General features: G+C 32.1%; 1 protein-coding gene across 1 annotated transcript in view; it reads left to right on the top strand.

Moving 5' to 3' along the window:
• LOC118195276 (heparan sulfate glucosamine 3-O-sulfotransferase 6-like) overlaps window positions 1–19,493 on the top strand; it is a 206,385-nt gene that overhangs the window by 171,875 nt on the left and 15,017 nt on the right. The window lies entirely within an intron of this gene.

Raw genomic sequence — 19,493 nt, 5'->3', positions numbered from 1 at the left:
AAGGAAGCACTGTAATTATAAAAAATTGTGAGCATCGTATTTCAAGGAAAATATCCATTTCGACTGCTCTCGAATGCATTTCAATGATGTTTTTGCGTGACGTATAACTTAGAACTTAATATTGGTGAATTCAAGGTTCATGAACTTTAATACCACACGGTTCCATGTTTATTTAAACATGGCAGTAGACACAGTGGATATCTACCTGAAGACATAACACACGAATTCTGAAACATGTAACTTTAGATTTTGTATGCTTTTGCTACAATTAAATAAACAAATCCATAAATTTAATTTATTCTGATAAAAAAATTAAAGTTCCAATTTCCCTTTGGTTATGTAACTTCGTAATTATACCTACCGAAATTTGTCAAAATTTAATTTGAGAGAATTATTAATGCAAATGTTTTCTTAAATAATCACACATCTGCGCAAATTTTCGAAATAATGTTTGCAAACTGGGAATTTTAGTATTATAAAAGAAAAATTTTCCCTACTGCTTTTAATTTTATTTCAATTGTTTGATTAATTTTCATAAAAAGCCCATTAGGTAGAATTCGCGATCCAAATATAATCCAGAACTTTTAATCTAGAATTGCTGTTTATGCTTTGCAAAACTCTCAGAATACTATAGAAATATTTTCTAAAGCGGTATAAAGTCATCAGCTTTGTCTTCGAGTAATAAACTTTCTTTTAAAAAGCGGTTGCTGTAAATTTGAAATTTTTTCACGGTGATTTTAAATTGTAACTTAATTTTAAGATATATAAATATATATATTTAATTTAGCGTTAGCTATATTTGTTAACGTTTCGTGCATGCTACAAATTTTTAATGGTAGTGTGATAAGGTCACTTAAAAGAAGATGAGACTGAAGATTAATATGGACAAGGAATATCTCGTGAGAATAAGCTGAAAATTATTATTTTTTTAACTTACAAACACGTTTTCAATAGTTGTTAAAATAGTCCTTATTAAAATAATTAAATCGCTGGCAATGTTAAAAACGCAAGCTCGAGAGCCACGAATTGCTCTCGCACGTAAAATGTATAGATTTGATTTTGAAAAAAGATAGGTTTTTCTCTGCAGAATTGTATGTAGCCATTTTTTTTAGCATTCAATAAATTTTATTACGCTGTGTTTTTTTTTCAACCTGATGTCACAACCCAGGTTTTGCATAGCGGTTTCGGCCACTACACCACAGCAGTATATATAGTTCATTCTCAGCTTTTTGCGAAATTAATATAAATCACAAGCCTCAAATTTTTCGAAGTTTCACTAAATGACTTGCGAAAATTATATGTTATTCCTCAATAAATTTCCTGCGTAATCTTTATTATACCTTCATTTCAATAAATAAAAGGAACTACATGATTTCTTGATGAGAGATTTTTTTCATGCTGCAGTTTATATAAACTATAGCTGTATATTTTGGGAAGATGGCTTATTATAGATCGCATTTTCACATCAAACTTTGAGCTTTGGAGTTTCACCTTTATGTCAACAAAATTTCCTAATTTCAATTTGTCCATTTTAATTTGCAATGAACTTATCCTTACAACTGTATGTTAATTGTTTTGAAATTAATATTAATACTTGACTAAATATATTTTTCCTTAATATGTATGCTCTATTTTCTATCTTCACGTAAATAAAGTAAAATTATTTACGTGTATAAAAGCAATGTGTTGCCGTTGCGGAAATAAAACACTTTTACTTCCACTCTCAGCCATTCAGTAAAGCGGGAGATACTTTCAAATTTAATCTAGAAGTTACTAAACATAGCTCTTAAGAATATTTTTTTCTACTTTTTAATGTGATTTATTTAAATAAATATGCACTAAATTCATGAGATGTCTAAGTAGAAATATTCCATACCTTTTATGAAATTGCACTAACTGGACTTATCATTACATTCTTTTTCTGTTTTATGATTTGATTAAGAGGCGGCTAGTCGTAAAGCAAACAATAAAGCAAATATAAAAATATGTATGACAACTCTATCGGGAATTCTAAAGATATGCTCTTTTTTATATTTTGTGATTCTGAATCGAATTTTATGTGGCGTAAGTGCGAAGAACGCGATATTTATTAAAGAAAAGTATTTTATAAAATGTTAATAATGAAAAGACAAAAAAACACATTTTTGTCAGCCATCTTACTAAGAAAACTGAATATAGTTATGATAACCTGAGAAAAGAAAAAAAAATATAAAAACATATGCCAACATTTAACACTGCATCGTAAATTCTACACAATTGCTGCTGTGCAGCCTTCTGATATTTTGCGGTTTTCTTATTAAGGTATTATAAAGTAAAGGTGGTATAAAGTAATAATACCTTAATAAGGTTTTTATTATTAAGGTATTATTATTCTTATTAAGGTTAGGTAGAGTAAGTGAGAAGAAAATTCTTAATAATAAAGCTAAAAAGATAGAGGGAAAAAAGGAAATTAGTAGAGCTGAATGCAAAAAATAAGGGGGGATGAGTGCAAGAGGAGAATGGTAAACTGCGAGCACAGCGAGAGCGTAATCTCTTTTGGGCGATCGCTAAAACCTGAAACCTTTCAGATTTTCAGCATTCCTAAAGTATAAATGAATATCGATATCGAATATCTCTTCTCGGTACACCGCCATCAGAGGAAACCAAAATATTTTAGAACCATAGGTGTCGTCTTAGAGAGGATAATCTACATTTTGTGTGCCTGGAACACTATTTGGGAGCTTACTTCTATCTTCAATAAAATTTGGAATTTAATGTTTTACGATTTCTTACTATGGTGCTCATGTATTTAAATATTTATATTTAGTCCAAAGAGGCAACTTGCCCTGAAGGATTATTAATTTCATTTTGGCATTTTGCGTCGAAAACTTTAAAAGGCTGTATCACTTTTCAAATCGTTGCCACCATATATTATCGCCCTGTCTTAAAGAAATTAAATAATGAAGAATCTGCATAAATATATGCATGTTTTTCTCATTGTAATAAAACGACCGTACCTAGGGCCATCAAAATTTGAATAACGTAATCTTCCATACAATATGGACATGCAGTAATGCTAATTTGAATTTGAAATTTATTTTATTATTCATTTCATATTTTGTAACACTTCAACGAATTTTTGATTAACAAACTTAAATATTTAAAAGCGAGCAATGGCATCACTCTACGGGCGAAAAAAAACTTTTTATGTATCTTCAGCTCGCGGAACTGTGTATCGGAAATTCTAAAGATATGCTCATTTTAAAATTATTTTGCGATATTGCTGTTGAATTGAATTTTATGGTTTAAGTGTGAAGAACATGATATTTAATAAATAAAGGTAATACACAAAACGTTAAAAAATGCCCCTCTGGACGTAATTTAAAATCTGAAACGTTTCAGATTTTTTTGGTCTTTTTATATTTTTGATTATTATTTAAAATGGTGTTTTGATTTTTTAATGCATACGAGAATCAAGAATAAAGCCAGCAGTTTTATTTTAGAAAATTATTAGAGCATAACATATGAATAAATTCAGTTATTCATAAGAAAAAAGGCATTTTCATCACTAATTTGCGTTCACATTATCTAATCGTATTATAAATGGGTCTTTCCTGCTGAATGAGATCCTATCATTAGGAAATCAAACTTAACGGAACGCACTGATTAATTTCTATGAGCTTTCGTAGTCTGCATGTTTACTACTCTAATCAATGTTTAGCTACAAAGCGCTTTGGATCTAGCAACTCAATTCATCTGCGCCAAGTTCAAGGAGACAAATGCGCTTTCTATACTTGAGATCATGATATGCCCACTTGACCACGGACTGGCTATGGGAGTTAAGTGCCTTAGAGTTAATTAATTACCTTCCAGCCTTCGAGGGAATAGAACAGAATCTCCTATATGGAATTTAATATTTATGTGTTACCTATATAAAGACTACAAGGGATATTTTGATTAAGGGCATTAAATAAAGTGCATTCTTCCCTTCGTTTAACATTTAATTGCGTTGATACCCGGGTTAATATCCTTTGCACGTAAACAAGGAAGAGTTTAGTAAACATTACGCAAGTCAGTATTGAATGAGTGTGCAGATCATGTGCCATTTTCGTATCTGCGGATTTTACTCCAATTAAAGATTTCAGTTGATTTTTAAATAGTGCATAGCTATATGCTTTCATTTGGAAAAGATTTTATAGCTATTGTTTTTATAAATAGTTTGTTTTTATTTACCATTTGAAAATCATTTTTCAGAAGTTAAAAATGACAAAATGATGAATGCGAACATAATGTCTTAGATGGTTTGTATTAGATGTTAATTATCTAATCATACATAATTAAACTGATCTTCATTTTATCACAAAAATGCTGAGTTCGAGAATTTAATAAAGCGTGTGATGTAAAAACATTATTTTTGTTGCCAAAAAACAATGATAAAAAAATTCATCGGAAGATACATGTAGTACTCACGTGGAAGATGATTTATAGACTGATTTAAAAAAATAAACTGGAGATCCCTAACGCCATACCGTTTGCATTTTTAGATAAATTTACTCTCTGGAACATTATTTAATTTTTAAGTGTCTTTCATAGAATATATCACATCATCAAAATTTACTCACACAATTTAATTGGACCCATCATCCACCGAGCGTAAAACCGTTGAACACTAATAGTTTCGACCTGGGTTCGACTCCAGGCGAACGGGGTGATATTTTGTAGTTTTCCCCATGACTAATGTGTATACGAGCAGTTTCCCCTTATAAAGTCTTTCACGAAGGCATCACTCATCTTAGACTGCCCTAATGCATTTTGCCATATTCTACTGAATCATACCTAACCACACAATTTTAATTAATGGATGAAGTAACGTCATCTTGAATATAAGCTTTACGATTATGCAATATTTCTGCAATAGGTGCTTGTAAACGATGAATTTAAGATCAGTTAACATTTAAGAATATTTTAAGATATTAACAAATAAGACAAAACTTTGATAGATTCTTAAGCAACGGTGTGGGTGGGGCATGGGATAAAACATCGTACTGCTACATCCAAAGCGAGAGTATTGGTCAGCTTATACATAATGATTATATTAAAACCCTTTGTTGCATCATGTCCACTCTAGTAGACAAAAGTTTAAATTTGTTTATTCTTCTGTAAATGCCTTACAGATTCCATTCCTGTGTTTATGCATTCTATATTATTAGAACTTTCAACTGTCGATCATAGATGGCTGTATAGCATCACTAAGTAAAGCATTGCTATTTGGAAAATGGCTGCTACTTCTGTTCCCAAGTTAGTGCAATTTCTCATAGTAAACATTATATAATATTGCTTACATTTTCTTATACTGCCATATTTTATTCATAATTAGTAATTGTAGACATTTTATTTTAAATGTCAGTTTGAGAAAATTTTGGAGTGGGTAGATAAATATCTACCGAAAAGAGTGAATTGAAACCCAAATGTACTGCTTATCAAGCCAAAACACTACTGGAAATGTTTATGTTTGGGAAGAAATTGCTAAAACATTTGACATTTGAATCCAATAGGTACAGGTTACAAAATCGTAGCAAAATGAATGCAATCACAATCGACGAAATGAAAGTATTTTGGTAGATCAGTATGTACATATCAGTTGTAGATTTACCATTTAGAAGATGGTAATGGTCACTGCATACAAGGCAGGAAATGATTTCAAATGCAATGACCGTAAATCGTTGGGAAGAGATTAGTATGCATTTACGTATATGCATGCTGTCCACTGTAGTGAACAAACTGCAGCCATTATTTAAAACGAAATGTGAATAAAATTAATTTTTTATCATTACTAAGGTTTATTATTACTAAGGTAGAAAAAATACAAACATTTTCGTTTAACTTCTCTAGATTATTTGTATGCAACAAAGAGTTAAACAAGTAATTTTAACGGAGTCTAAGATTTTAAAACAATTTAATAACATTTGATTAAATTTGTATTTAAAGTAAACAACAAGAAAATAGCCTTAAAATCATCAAAATAAATTTTCTTTTTTTTATTTTCTTAGAATCAAAATTAGAAATTACATAGCAATGCATGGTCGGGAACGCTTTCCTGGAGCGGTTGTGATAACAGAAACACAAAAAAGGAAGGACACGAATAGGGTGAGAAAACATTTTTTTATGCTAAACAACAACAAAAACCAGACAACGATCGCCGTCAAAGAAAGTGTTCAAAATTATGACTCCAGACCGAGATGCAGGCCTCACATCTCCGGAGAATGAAGATCAGATGTTCTGGAAAATACCGGGCCGTGTCCCGAACTTCTCCAACAGACCACGATCTGCGCGCAGCAAGTTCTTCAGCACTGTTAACGGGGCGGGGTGCGGTCTCTTACTCCAATGTCTTGACATACCCCCCAGAGGAAGTAGTCAATGTAAGTATGCAACATCCGGTATTCTTCATAACATCAGATCCTCCATGTGGCATAGATAGGAGACCTGGATCACGGTTCGGGTCTAATTTCGAACACCTTCTTTGATGACGATCTCTGTCTGTTTCTGTTCTTATTTCTTGGTTTCTGCTGTGTTAAGCATAATAAACATGTTTTCTCACCCTATCATATCCTTCCTTTTTTGTGTTTTGTGTTGTCCTACCGCGTCAGGAAAGCGTTCACAACCATGCGTTGTTACGTGATGTTCCATCGCCTGGGTATACTCTATCTCTCCTAAAAGTTTGTAACCGTTTGACTGAAACATCTTGTATATTAATCAAAGAATTGCAAATTAACACCCTTAGCAATATACTTTGCTCAAAGCTGCTTCTATAAAAATTTGCTTTAAAAGCGTATTTCGCGTGCTAAGTTTACTTTCGATATATTTAGTTACTTATTATGCTGTCAGCCGTATTTAAATACGTTAAATACATTCTAATTAAAAATTTTACGACCGTTTCCTGTCCATTGACAAAACATAGTATATACTATTATAACTGAATGTTTCAGGAAATGTTGGAAGTAATTGCAGCATTTATTGGCAAATTACTTAATTTTTCTTAAGCTTACAGAGGTAAGTTCGGATTGCTTTTTATAACAATATTTGCATTGACTGGAGTTTGCAAATATGCAACTTGCAACGCTTGCATTTTCAATTCACTTCAAAATGAAGATTAACGTTGCGTTTGAAATTCCAAAGAGTGTAATGGGGCTGCATCAATTCTAAATTTGCTTTGATTACTAAGTAATCAAAGCAAAACAAAATGGGTGAATTATTGAGATGCAAAGCGTAGGGTTTTATCTCATTTAAATTAAACCTAAAGGATTATTTTACATATTTACATAGTGCAGGCTATAGGTCTAAATTCAATTACAAAACATAAAAATGGAAACTGCCTAGTGTAGTTCAAATATCTGAACAAAGAAGGCTGAAAACTCATAAATTTTATATTCTCAAAATGTAGGTATAAGTAGAATTAATGAAAATAGAGGACGCGTAACTGTATGTTATCATACTATTGCGCCTGTACGGGTTTCTAATAGAATGAATGCACACAGAACCGATAATAGCTTGATAAAATTTATTTTTACTGTAAGGAACCTTTGCAATTCTTAAACCTTTCCACAAAAGTACGCATACAACTTTTCACAGTATTACATAGCTTAATCAGTAGTTACAATGAAAAATACTAAGAACGTTAAACACAACTTAGTGCAAAGCGCATCTAAAAGGCAAAATTCTCACGGATTTCGCAGTACTTTGAAGTCGCTCTGAACTAAGAACTGAGAAACTGATGCTCTCCCCGGTCCTGTATAGTTCCCCTCTGCAGCCATCGCTAAATTGTTAATACCTTCCACTTCTTGAAATTAGTGGAAGGCATAAGACGGTTCGATACGGTCACTGATACTTATAGGGATCAGTTACAGTTATTCAAATATAAAACCATCTATAGTTATGCAGGGGCAGAACCAAAATGTCGCCATATAGTCTCCACGTTTGGCGACCTTTGGTGGTTTCTCGCCAAATTTGGGAACAAAAAATATTTTCAAAAACCATCGCCAACTTGGCAATATCTCGTCAACTTAGCGAGATAGCCATTTGCCTCAATGTTAAATAATCCTGCCTCTGCATTCTTACTTTTCCGGCAGAGCTTCGTCTCTTTCAAGCATTTCATGTTATATTATACAAAAGGTACTTTAGTTTCATATACAATTCGACTAAAACTATTAACATATATACAAATTTTGTAACAATATTATAATCAATAATATATATTATATTATGCATTAACGATATATTTCATAACGATTAAATATATTTAAAATATTAGAAAATTGTTTAAAACACTCCGCTTATCATTTCAGTTTCTAATAGAAATTCTATTTTCCAGGAAAGACAACACCTGCATAGGGAAAGTAAAAAAAACTATTCAGTTGGTCAGTCATTTCAATTGACTGTATCACAGCCAAAAACATCATTTCTCCTGTATGGGTGATATGAAACTCGATTGGTTACAGAATTATAGTTTGCTAGTAGTGCAAGAATTAATGGGAAAAAAAAACTTAAAGAAAGTGATATCAGCTTCAATTGAAAAAAATTTAATTTATTGAATATTTCGAGTCAAAGAAGCTCGATTTACGAGCAAAATTAACATAAGTTTTAAATTAAAATCTGTAGAAATGCCTCAATCTATTCAAAATTATAAAGTATCAATTAATTGACATTTCATTAATTTTTTTCCTCAATTCGCCGAAGAACACTAAATTTATCTGTCTAACGAAATAGTCGTCTTCAAGAAAATCAGCCCAACCTATAGCACTTAATTGTATCCTAATACTAATCAACAGTCAGAAACAATTTCCACCACCTAATCTGTATTCATGATAGTTTAACTGCAAAACTAACTACAGCTTCTCTCTTCAGTATCCCACCCAATAAAAAAAAATCCGTAGAATTTTTTAAATCTATTTAAATTTCAGATAAGTACTTGAAACTAATCTGTCATTTTCTTAAAGCAATGAAACGAGCCCAATATCTATATGGCAGAACAATCGATATTGTACTTTTTTCCGTTTATGGTCCTATTGCTTTCAGACGAATAGGCGCACACCAGCTGATGCATAATAACCAACTAAAATCAATATATAGGAGTTTTCATTTGATAGGTCCCTGGGAGAAGGATGGATGCCTGTATACGGATATAGATGCATACATATATATTAGTCCGATGCTTTCCTTGGGAAAACTAATTGCTATATGAGTCTCTTTAAACTTAGCTTTAGGGAAACGATTAAGATGGAGAAAAATAAAGATCGTGAACCGTCATTTGTCAAATTCGATTAGCGATCTAATGTTAATTATTTCCCTCACGAAATAAATGGGAAATTAAACTGTTCTTTGAAAGCATGGCGAAGGAAATGGGATTTTTTATATTTTTTGGTTGCGCGTTTCTCAGAAAAGCATACTCGATGAAAAATTCGCGATTTAGAAAAGTGAGGCAGTTCAATCGAGTATCGCAGGGAGTAAATTAGTGGAAAAGGCGTGAATATTAATTTAGCTAAATTGAGTAGCGTTTATCAGTTTCCTTCTCCTATGGATTGTGAACGACATAATAAGCAGAGAAAGTAATTCGAAGTGAAATTTTCACTAGTTTTATTTATTTATTATTATTTTTTATTTTTTTTATACTCTCGTGAAACTTCATTTTGTTTATTAGTTACTTTAAGAGTTGAGTAACACTGTTTTCTAGCTAGCAATCAATTATGCAAACTTTATATCGACACTTGCAAGTAAATGAGCTTACCTCCAGGAAAATTAATGGATAGTGAGGAATAAAGTAACATTTAAACACAGACAATTTGGAATGATATGCTTCTTCTAACCTTTGTTACCAAACTGGGAGAAACATTTTTTATCCCCTGCTAATAATCGAATGAAATATTTGACAAAATTACGAGTGAAATTGCCTGGAAATAAATTCATTGTTATTTAGAAATACAGACATCAGAAAAAAAAGATTGCTAATAATAAGATACACTTTACTTTCTCTTGTAAATATAGTAAAATACAGAACCAAGAATTTCAAACTGCGTGTATTCATTTATTTTATGCTAGCTGACTATTCCTGAGTACGCTATTATATAAGAAAATACAATTTATGGCTTACATGCACTGGCAGAAATTCGAGAGTGAATAACATGGTTTCTATGATTGTTTTTTTAAATAACAAAGTCATGGAAAACAAATAATTCTAGATTTGTGAAGTATACTCTACTCCATCTTGAATAATATAAGAAATCATGATAATATATTAATGCCGTAGAGACCTTCAGGATATTTTTAATCTGATAGCATAAAAAATAAATACTGCCATCATCTGGATTCGAACCACAAACCTTCCAGTTGCTGACCACTTACAGTGTAAGAACTTGCTCTGGAATGGTATAACCTTTTGTATTAACCAGTATCCAGATGGTGACGAATTACCATTTTAGGTTTCTTGACACAATAGAAAAGTTTATATTTTTTCCAAGAAAAATTAAAATTATTAATTATACTCTCTCCGGAACTCAAAAAGTGGATCTTCCGCTGCCAGATAAAACATGCTATGTACGTGCAGAACGAGAATACGGCTTGAGATATATTCATAACTTGTGCAGCACTTAGTATTTCAACGCGGCTTCATTCATATTAGCACATGTTCACTGTATTGGAAAATAGTATTTTATGATTTCTACGCTTGGAAACTACACTTAGGTACAGATTGTGTCGGGAAACAACTTTTCCGATCGAATTTAATTATTCCCATCTGGGTTCAAATTTAATAAATATGCAGGCGAGGCAAAACCGGCTGCAGAGAATGTTACTTGGCTCGGAAGATATATGTGATGACTGTCTTTCTAATATAGTTAATTTCCTTCTATCTGCGCAGTAAGCAATAGTACATCCCTAATAATTGCAATGTTTCTTAAAACAGCCACTAGAAGTAACCAGAAATATTAGTTTGCCACTCCTAGGTAAATGCTGGTCATTGCAGTGTGTTTTAATCATTCATTTCTTTTATCTGCGTAATCTCTCTCTATTTTCGACAATGTGAATACCTGCGCAAAGAGAATACAAAGGAAAAATATACATTGAAAATAGCCAAAATTTTACCTTCTTCATTAATGTAATCATCCATTAACTTTGAATTCAAGTAAATGCTGATAAAAGATAAATAAAGTTATTTGAAGTTTTCTATTATTAAGTTATCATATTAAAATATTAGCAGAATGACTTTAATTGTATCCTAATTACACTTGCAAAAATTATGCAAAATCTATGTCTTCTAACTCTCTGTATTATGTTTCACCACATTCTTTTTACGATTTAATTCTCGATTGTTTATTTGAGTAAACTGTTCTAAATGACTAGTGGTCAGAGAAATCCTCTCTTTATAAATATTGTTCTATCTTTTGAGTGATATTTGAAATCTGCTATATAGTATATTATAATTTTAAATATTAAAACTTTAAATTAATTTGAACTTTAATATGTAACGCTTAGAGAAGTTTGGAAATTGAAGTATTGCAAAGATAATTTTCATACGGAATACAAAGCAGCTCAAAGTATTTAAACCTTCTTTGACTCTCGGGCTTGTTTTCGAGGTATTTTTACCGATACAGGAAGATTCGAAACTCAATTTTTGGTCTCATCATTTTTGTGTCTGTGTGACTTTTCAAATTGTTGCCACCAAATGTTATCATGATACACTTATTAAATTGTTAATAACTGGTAAAGTTAAATGATAAAAAAGCAGCGTTTTTCTCGCATTGTGGAAAAATAATGACACCTAGAGACACCTAACGTTTCATACACGTAGTCCTTCACCTATACAGTTCAGCTCGAAGCCGAAATTTTGAATTTTATTTATTTCATATTTTGTATAAATTTAATGAAATTTTAATTAACAAACTCAGTGATTTGAAAGCGAGAAGTGGCAATACTATTCAAAAGGAAACATTTTTTATCTCCAACAGACCAGAATGTTGTCATTCGTAGAAATGTAAGATATTTATCTTACGATTTGAAGTAAAAAACTCGGCTATTTGAAAGTAATGTGTTACTGCTGCCGGAAATTAAATATTTTTATTTACTACCCCCCCCCAGTGGGTTGCTTCAGTAAAACCTAAGATGTGTAATTTTCAGATCTGTTATGGAAAGTTATTGAATGACAAACTAAGCGATTTAAAGGCAATAAGCACTTTTCGTAAGAATAAATTTTTCTAATATTTAATGTGATGAATTTAAATTAAAATGCATTAAAATCATAAGATTTCAAAGTATTCAGGCAACCATATTTTGCTAGCATATTCTTATAGCAGACATATTTATCAGTGTTCTCTTAGAATCCCTCGGATAAATAACTCCCCGAAAGATATCCTTAGTGCCACCAATGGTTGATAACGTTTATGCCAAAAAAATGATACCGATAAATCTTGAATGTTCGGTAGGTGTTGGTTATTTTCATTGGGAACATCGTTAAGGTATAAGCCTTTCGCTCACTTAGCGCACCAGTCTTACTTACGTGAAAAAGCATTATAGAGCCACATGTCAACACCAAAATATCAACAGGAAAAGACTCAGTTTTGAAAATCCCAATTTTTGAGGAAATTAAAGTAGCCTAAAATTAAGAAGATTGTATGCACTTTTTCAAGAACGTTTTCTGGTTGAATAAGAAAAACATCAGTAATAGTTATTTTTGCAAGGTAATGTAGAAGTTGTTGCTTTTAAGTTTTGCAAAACATTATTACTATAAACACTTGACGCATTTATTCCAAACGAATGGAAACAGAAAATTGCTTCCTATGCATATGAACACATTATGCAGAACGAAAAGTAAATATGCATATTTTTATAAAGTGTAAAATGAGTCATTGAAATTGTGCATTTTATTCTTAAATTTCTAGCATTTTTTAAAACATTTTCACAAATTTTGTGCTTTAGTAGTTTTTAGAAAATTCAGATCGGAGTAAAATCATTCGCATCATTTACCATTTGTGAAACAGCGCATCATTTTATGGGGAAAGGAAGGGTAGGAGGATTACATTTAGGCACGAAATAAGGCGAAAAGTAACTCAATTCGCTACATCAATTTCTGATTTCAGAAGAGTAATTCGGCCTCTCTTCCGAATTCTGTTTCATGACGGCATTAGAAAAACAATCGAACATCCCGGGAATTGCATTTTTTGGATTCGATGCCTTACATGTGCAGTGGAGTGACAGGAAGCAATGAATATATTAATACAGCCCTGTAAGATAGTAGATCAGGAATCAAATTTTATTCCCTGTTCGCAATTGCAGGGCTTTCCTGTGACTGCGTCTGGATTCTGAGATATCCCACTTTCATCAATGAATTATGCTGAGAAAAAGGCGTAGTGTTTTGCATTAGACCCCAAAATCTGCATTTTTATTGCATCTTTATTCCATATATTTTGTGCCACATTCGGAATGTTGACGTCAATTTCCTTCCAAGCCTAGAAATTGCTTAATACAAACAAATCGAAGAATGCAAGAAATTTACTTTTTCTGGTACTTAATGGAACACCTCCTAAAGACCCAGTTTTTGTAACTACTTCGTTTACGTTACTTTTTCATTAAATTTTCATTCAAATTTTACATTTAAATCTTGTCGAAAAGATGCAAAATATTCAAGCATTTCAGAAGACGCTTCGAAAATTAAGCAAAACAAAATTCGTTATGATTTAGATATAAAGAGATAAACCATTTGGTTAGTTCTCTCGAAATGGCTTGCCCAGACCTGGAATTAATAGTAGTTTACTTAGCCTTTGCCATTTAGTAATCAAGCTTCATCTTCCACTTCTGTGACAAATTGAGCTTTAATATATGCTAACCTTTTGACTTAAATTATATTTGAATTTAGCCCTTTACTTTTTTATATTAAATTATATAAACTTCACAAGGTCGCTTGCAAGTGGTGGCGGGGAATGTGGAATAACATTTTCAGTTTGTATTTAAGTCGCAGGCTGAAGCAATTTTTTTAATTTTAGAAATTCCTTTGGTAGAATTTTTCGAAAACGTTTTGATCATCGCATGTTGCAATAGGCGTTTACATAAAGCTTATGCGGGACATAAAGGCGTTTAATTTACTTTTACGCTCCTCACGTATAATCAGTTTTCAGTGCCACCATGCGGCAAAATGTAAACTGTTAGTTTAGATTTCTAGCTTAATCGATCCGCATTTGCTTCGCATAACTGAGCGACTGAAAAGCAATAAACACATTTCAATGGTATCATAATTCTAGATACTCTGGAGATCTCTTAAGTTTGTTTATTAGTTTAATTCATTACGACAAGAAAGGTACAAGAAAGCTGTTTGTTTAAAAGGAGGTGTATCTTCCTGAATGACTTTCTACGAAATCTTAAAGGGGACAGTATGTAATAAAAGTAACAGAGCAGTCATCGTAGGGCATCATTCTTGATCACAATTTCACCAATATTGTAAATTGGTGACGCAAAAGAAAAGTATCTTTGACTTTCAATTTTCAATTTCTTCGTTATTTCCGTTCTTTATATTATTATAGTCTTTCCTTTCCTTTTCGTTATATTATTACATCCTGAGACAAGTAAATGAGATATATAAGAAGAAATGGTCCGAGTAAATGAGATATATAAGAAGAAATGCTACTTAACCTAATTCGCTGTAATAAATACAGCCTCTTGAATATTTATGCATGAAGTATTTGTGGTTAACATCAAATTTGAAACTAAAGGAGATGATATGACAACTTAAATTTCATAAAAAGGCGTTGTGAGATACAAACCATGATTGTTGCACCCATTCTCCGATTTCGCTAACCGTTTGAGAAGACTTAAGTAAATTTTGACTGATAAATTTTAATAACGCCTATTTCTCATAAATAATCACAAATATCAGCACTTTACTTAAGATGGGAAGTATGTTAATTTGATTTAGTAGTTAACTTCGCTGATACACTGTACAATAACTTCGCAATCTGTATACCAAATGGCATGCTCCTCGAACCAGAAATAACTACCACTTTCTGCATAAAATAACAAGGGAAATGCGGTAATACGGTTCGAAAGTCATTTCGTCAAGTCGAAGTGCAATACATAACAACGCCACACAGAATCCGTTTTTGGCTTTGCCTTCGGAATATTCGTAAACTCTTCTACATTCGATATTAATGCTCCTACGAAGGCGATACTATTAGCCATACCAAAAGGTTTTCTTTTCTAGATATTTCCCGTTGCAAGTAGTTATTTTTATAATCTATGGCAGTAATGCTACATTAAAAACCACATCTTCTAAATCTCATGGGCTTCTGATTATTCTGATATGCGATATCCTACATTGCATTTGTAATTAGAAGCTTTATATGTAACGCTGTCTTGAAAAATTACATTAAGTACAGCCCATCGAACTTACTTGAAATGGGAAAATAATTGATGTATCCATTTGCCTATCTGCCATATTTGCCATTTTGCTCTATAATATGCAGTAATATGGCACATTTATTTCAGACGTATAATCCTATTCTTCATTCGCGTTGTACATAACGTTTTTAGATCTTATTTTATAGTACGTTTATCCTATTTTTTTTCCAATGGCGGTAATTGCCTATAATGGCATTGGCCACCACTTAGGCCAGAAGTGGTGACCATTTTATTGTGGTGGCACCGTTATCTCTTATGAAGGGACAGACAATTTTACGTCCACGCCTTCTTTGGGATTCGAACACGGGTCCCTTGGTATCGCAGTCAGGCTCGCCCTAACCAATATACCGTCTGGGCGGCTACGTTTATGCTATTTCTTAAAACATTATTATTCTCTCCGAAAATTAAAAAAAAGGCTTTAACTGATAATAGCAGACTAATTTCCTTACATTTACTTTCCTGTGAACCAATTCTGTTAGCCAAACTTTTACTTTTCGTCTTTAACAATATTTATTAATTCAAAATGAAAATTTTGAATAATTTTGCCTTTCATGTTTTGTAAGGATATATAAGACCTTGAAGGGTAACTGATTTTCATGTGAATGGACATGCAAGCCTCCAACCGATTTTCTCACTTATAACGCTCACGCATGTGCGCTCACATCATTGCCTTTTTTGGACTAGGCGATATGACTCTTACACTCTTACAAGTTATACTTTTAGAAATATAGAAGTCTTTATCTCAAATCTCTGAGTTATAAATTAATGAATGCCATAGCTTCTTTATACTAAACAGCTATATATTAAAGATAAAGATAATATATCTTTATATTTTTATATAGATACATTTTATGCAAAGATATATTTCATCTATTATATTAAAGATGTTGTGGCAACAGGACTGTGATAATCGTTATTTGGCGTGTTAATTTTTAACCTCATTCAGCTATATATCAGTTATATTCGTTCTTAAGCTACATATTACTATTTCATTTTTTAATAAGACAACTTAGTTACTAAGGAAAGACCATTATGTTTCAAACCGTATGTTAAGTGGGCGTAAACTGATGAAATTAAATAGGCATTGAATAAATTCTATTTTTAACGTTTCTATTTCTGCACATAAATGAGAAAAGGCGCTGCTTGAATATTTTGTAATGCTATCAAATCGCTGTTCTTTTTTCTGACAGTATTAAAAATTACTAGTTTTTTATTTTGCGCCATGATTCATTTGAATAGCTTTAATGTTCATCTGCTTCTTTGATTTTTTATTTATTATTTTCAACTTACATTTGAAAAAAAGTGAAAGGAATTACATTCAAGACTGAGATGTAGCTTGGCTTCCTCCTCCGTTTCTCGTTAATGCTTCCTTTTTTCATTATTTATAATTGTGTGTTTCAGGTATAAGAATATTGTGCCTTGAATAGAGCTACATATGAATAGCAATATAAATATCACAATGTAAAATATATATTTATCTGCAAGAAATGCGGCAAAAAGGACTCCCTGGTAAACCAAATGCTTAAAACTAATAAGCATCGAGAACCGGCGGGACTAAAATCAGCATGAGTTCAATAAAACTTCGAAAATTAAATGGAATCTTCTTCTTTAGTGGGAGAATTAAAATGATTAAAAGGAAATATGTACCTATATGAAAACAATCGAGTAAAATGATAGAAAAGGAAGCAATGGGTGAAATTTATTGACAGAAAATGAATGAAAAACAACTAAAAACGAAGTCTTTAACATTTGGCAGTAAAGAGAGATTAAAATGGATTTCATTGACCAAAAACGAAAGAGTTTTATGGATTCTTCGGAATTTTTGGAAACGGAAGAAGTTTTTCAGTAAAATTTACTACAGAAAAAGAAAGGGAAACTGTTATGTTTTGACCAGCAATGAAGAACAGTTTAAAAGTTAATTTCAGTGTATTGAGGTATACAGATGATTATACATTAACAGTGCAGTGATATGCTTTAATCATTATATTAAATATGTATGATGTTAGAGACTGCTTTATTTTAAATGGAATAAGAAATTTTATTATTGTGCTATGTGAAAAACAACATATATGTACTTATATTTCTGAAACATTTTCACATTTCACCCAATTTACCGTACCAGCTACGAATATCAACATACTTCTAAAAACGTTTCTAGTTTTTTTTAGTCCAAAGGGGCTTTGTCCCTGAAGGACTATTGTTTTCGTTTTGCGATTTTGCGTCGGACTCATAAACGTCGGTTCACTTTTCAAACTGTTGCCACAAAATGTTAGAGTCCTGCATTATATTTGAAGAAATTAAATAATGAAAAATCTGCATAAATGATTGTCTATTTCTCGCATTGTGATAAAACAATGGTACATAGAGCCATCGAATTTTGAATGACGAAATCCTACTGCGAATATGGGCATCTGAAATCCCAAATTTGGAATTTGTTTTATTATAGATTTTATATTTTGTAAAACTTTAACGAATTTTTGATTTACAAACTCAATGCTTTAAAAGCGAGAAATGGCAACGTTATATAGAAAAAAATACTTTTATCTCCAGCTCGCGAGACTGTGTATATCGGAAATTCTAAAGATATGCTTAATTTAACATTATTTTGCCATATTGCTCTTGAACTGAATTTTATGGTTTAAGTGCAAATAACATGATATTTAATAAATAAAGGTAACACTCAAAACGTTAAAAAAACGACCCTTTGGACATAATTTAAAATCTGAAACATTTCAGATTTTTTTTTTCCAAGCATCAGCAGTTTTATTAACAGAATATAAGCTATCTAAAAAATAATCATAAAAATTTTAAATGGTCCCCAATCTGTGAAATTCTAAATGAATATTCTTTTCATCACGATATCTGTTTACGTATAGAGACAAAAATTTCTACTTCGAAACAAATGCAGGAACCACGGGCAAGCCTTTTGTTCCTCCGTTAAGCTCATTTCTATCTTTCGTTTCGCTCTGGTAGGCTACAACTCAACGCTACAGAAATCTCCCATGCAGCAGCTCTGGAGAGAAAGAGACACACATACACATACACAGGAGAAAGAAAGAGCAACTATTTTCCATAACTTGTGGGATGAAAAATGACGTTTCGAAATTCGTTCTCTGCTTCCGAAATTACCATCATTCAAGGAGAAAGTAGATTTTTCAAGGGTCATCTCGATATGTTGTAGAAGTTCCAACGTCTTGCTTATGATTTCTTTGCCGTTGTTTTTTTCTGTACAGTAGTTCCCTTTTTTATCCATCTTGTTTAGAAATTCCCTTTTTTCGTCAACTATAACTCAACGAGTTTCTCGAAATGTTGCGTTTTTTTCCCTCAAGAAGAAAACTAAAAGAGGAACTGTGTATCACGCCGATCGTAAATTTCAAGTTTATATTTATTTATTTATTTCGCTTCTCTGCATCAGCGGTACGCACATTTCACTGAAGTGGAAAAAAAATTGAAAGGCATTTCGGGCGGTTCCAGTTAAGGAAATGGAACTAACATATAACTAAAGTATTTCGGCAATCAAAGACTTTCATATTTTCATGCTGTTTCTTTTTCTTTAGTTTTGACGCTGTGGATGACTTGGCTTTTTCGTTTCTTATTGTGCATTTAAATAGCTAAGGAATTTTTTGGGGGGTTAAAATTAACATAAGATCTCAGTTACGCTTACATTTCATGAAAGGTAATTCCTACTCGGAATTAAAAAAAATAATTTATTATTTTTCTGAAAGGGAATTAAATTTGTAGAGTCATTAGGTTATTTTGAAGCAGAAGACATAGAAAATAAGCAATGCCCTCGTTGGGACTCGAACCTGGACCTCTCGAACACGCGCCGAGTGTGCTATCTTTACATTATGAAGGTCACAGAAAATAAGCAATGCCCTCGTTGAGACTCGAACCTGGACCTCTCGAACACGCGCCGAGTGTGCTATCTTTACATTATGAAGGTCACAGAAAATAAGCAATGCCCTCGTTGAGACTCGAACCTGGACCTCTCGAACACGCGCAGAGTGTGCTATCTTTACATTACGAAGGTTATATACTCCCTTGATATAGGGCAACTGGGGATTAAGGGACTCAACCGC

The sequence above is a fragment of the Stegodyphus dumicola genome, chromosome 2, assembly GCF_044657685.1.
Source record: "Stegodyphus dumicola isolate Sdum_Otavi_A_Nest chromosome 2, ASM4465768v1".
NCBI classification, from domain to species: Eukaryota; Metazoa; Arthropoda; class Arachnida; order Araneae; family Eresidae; genus Stegodyphus; species Stegodyphus dumicola.
The sequence above is the reverse complement of the archived record's forward strand: the minus strand, read 5'-3'. Positions and strand labels throughout refer to the sequence as shown.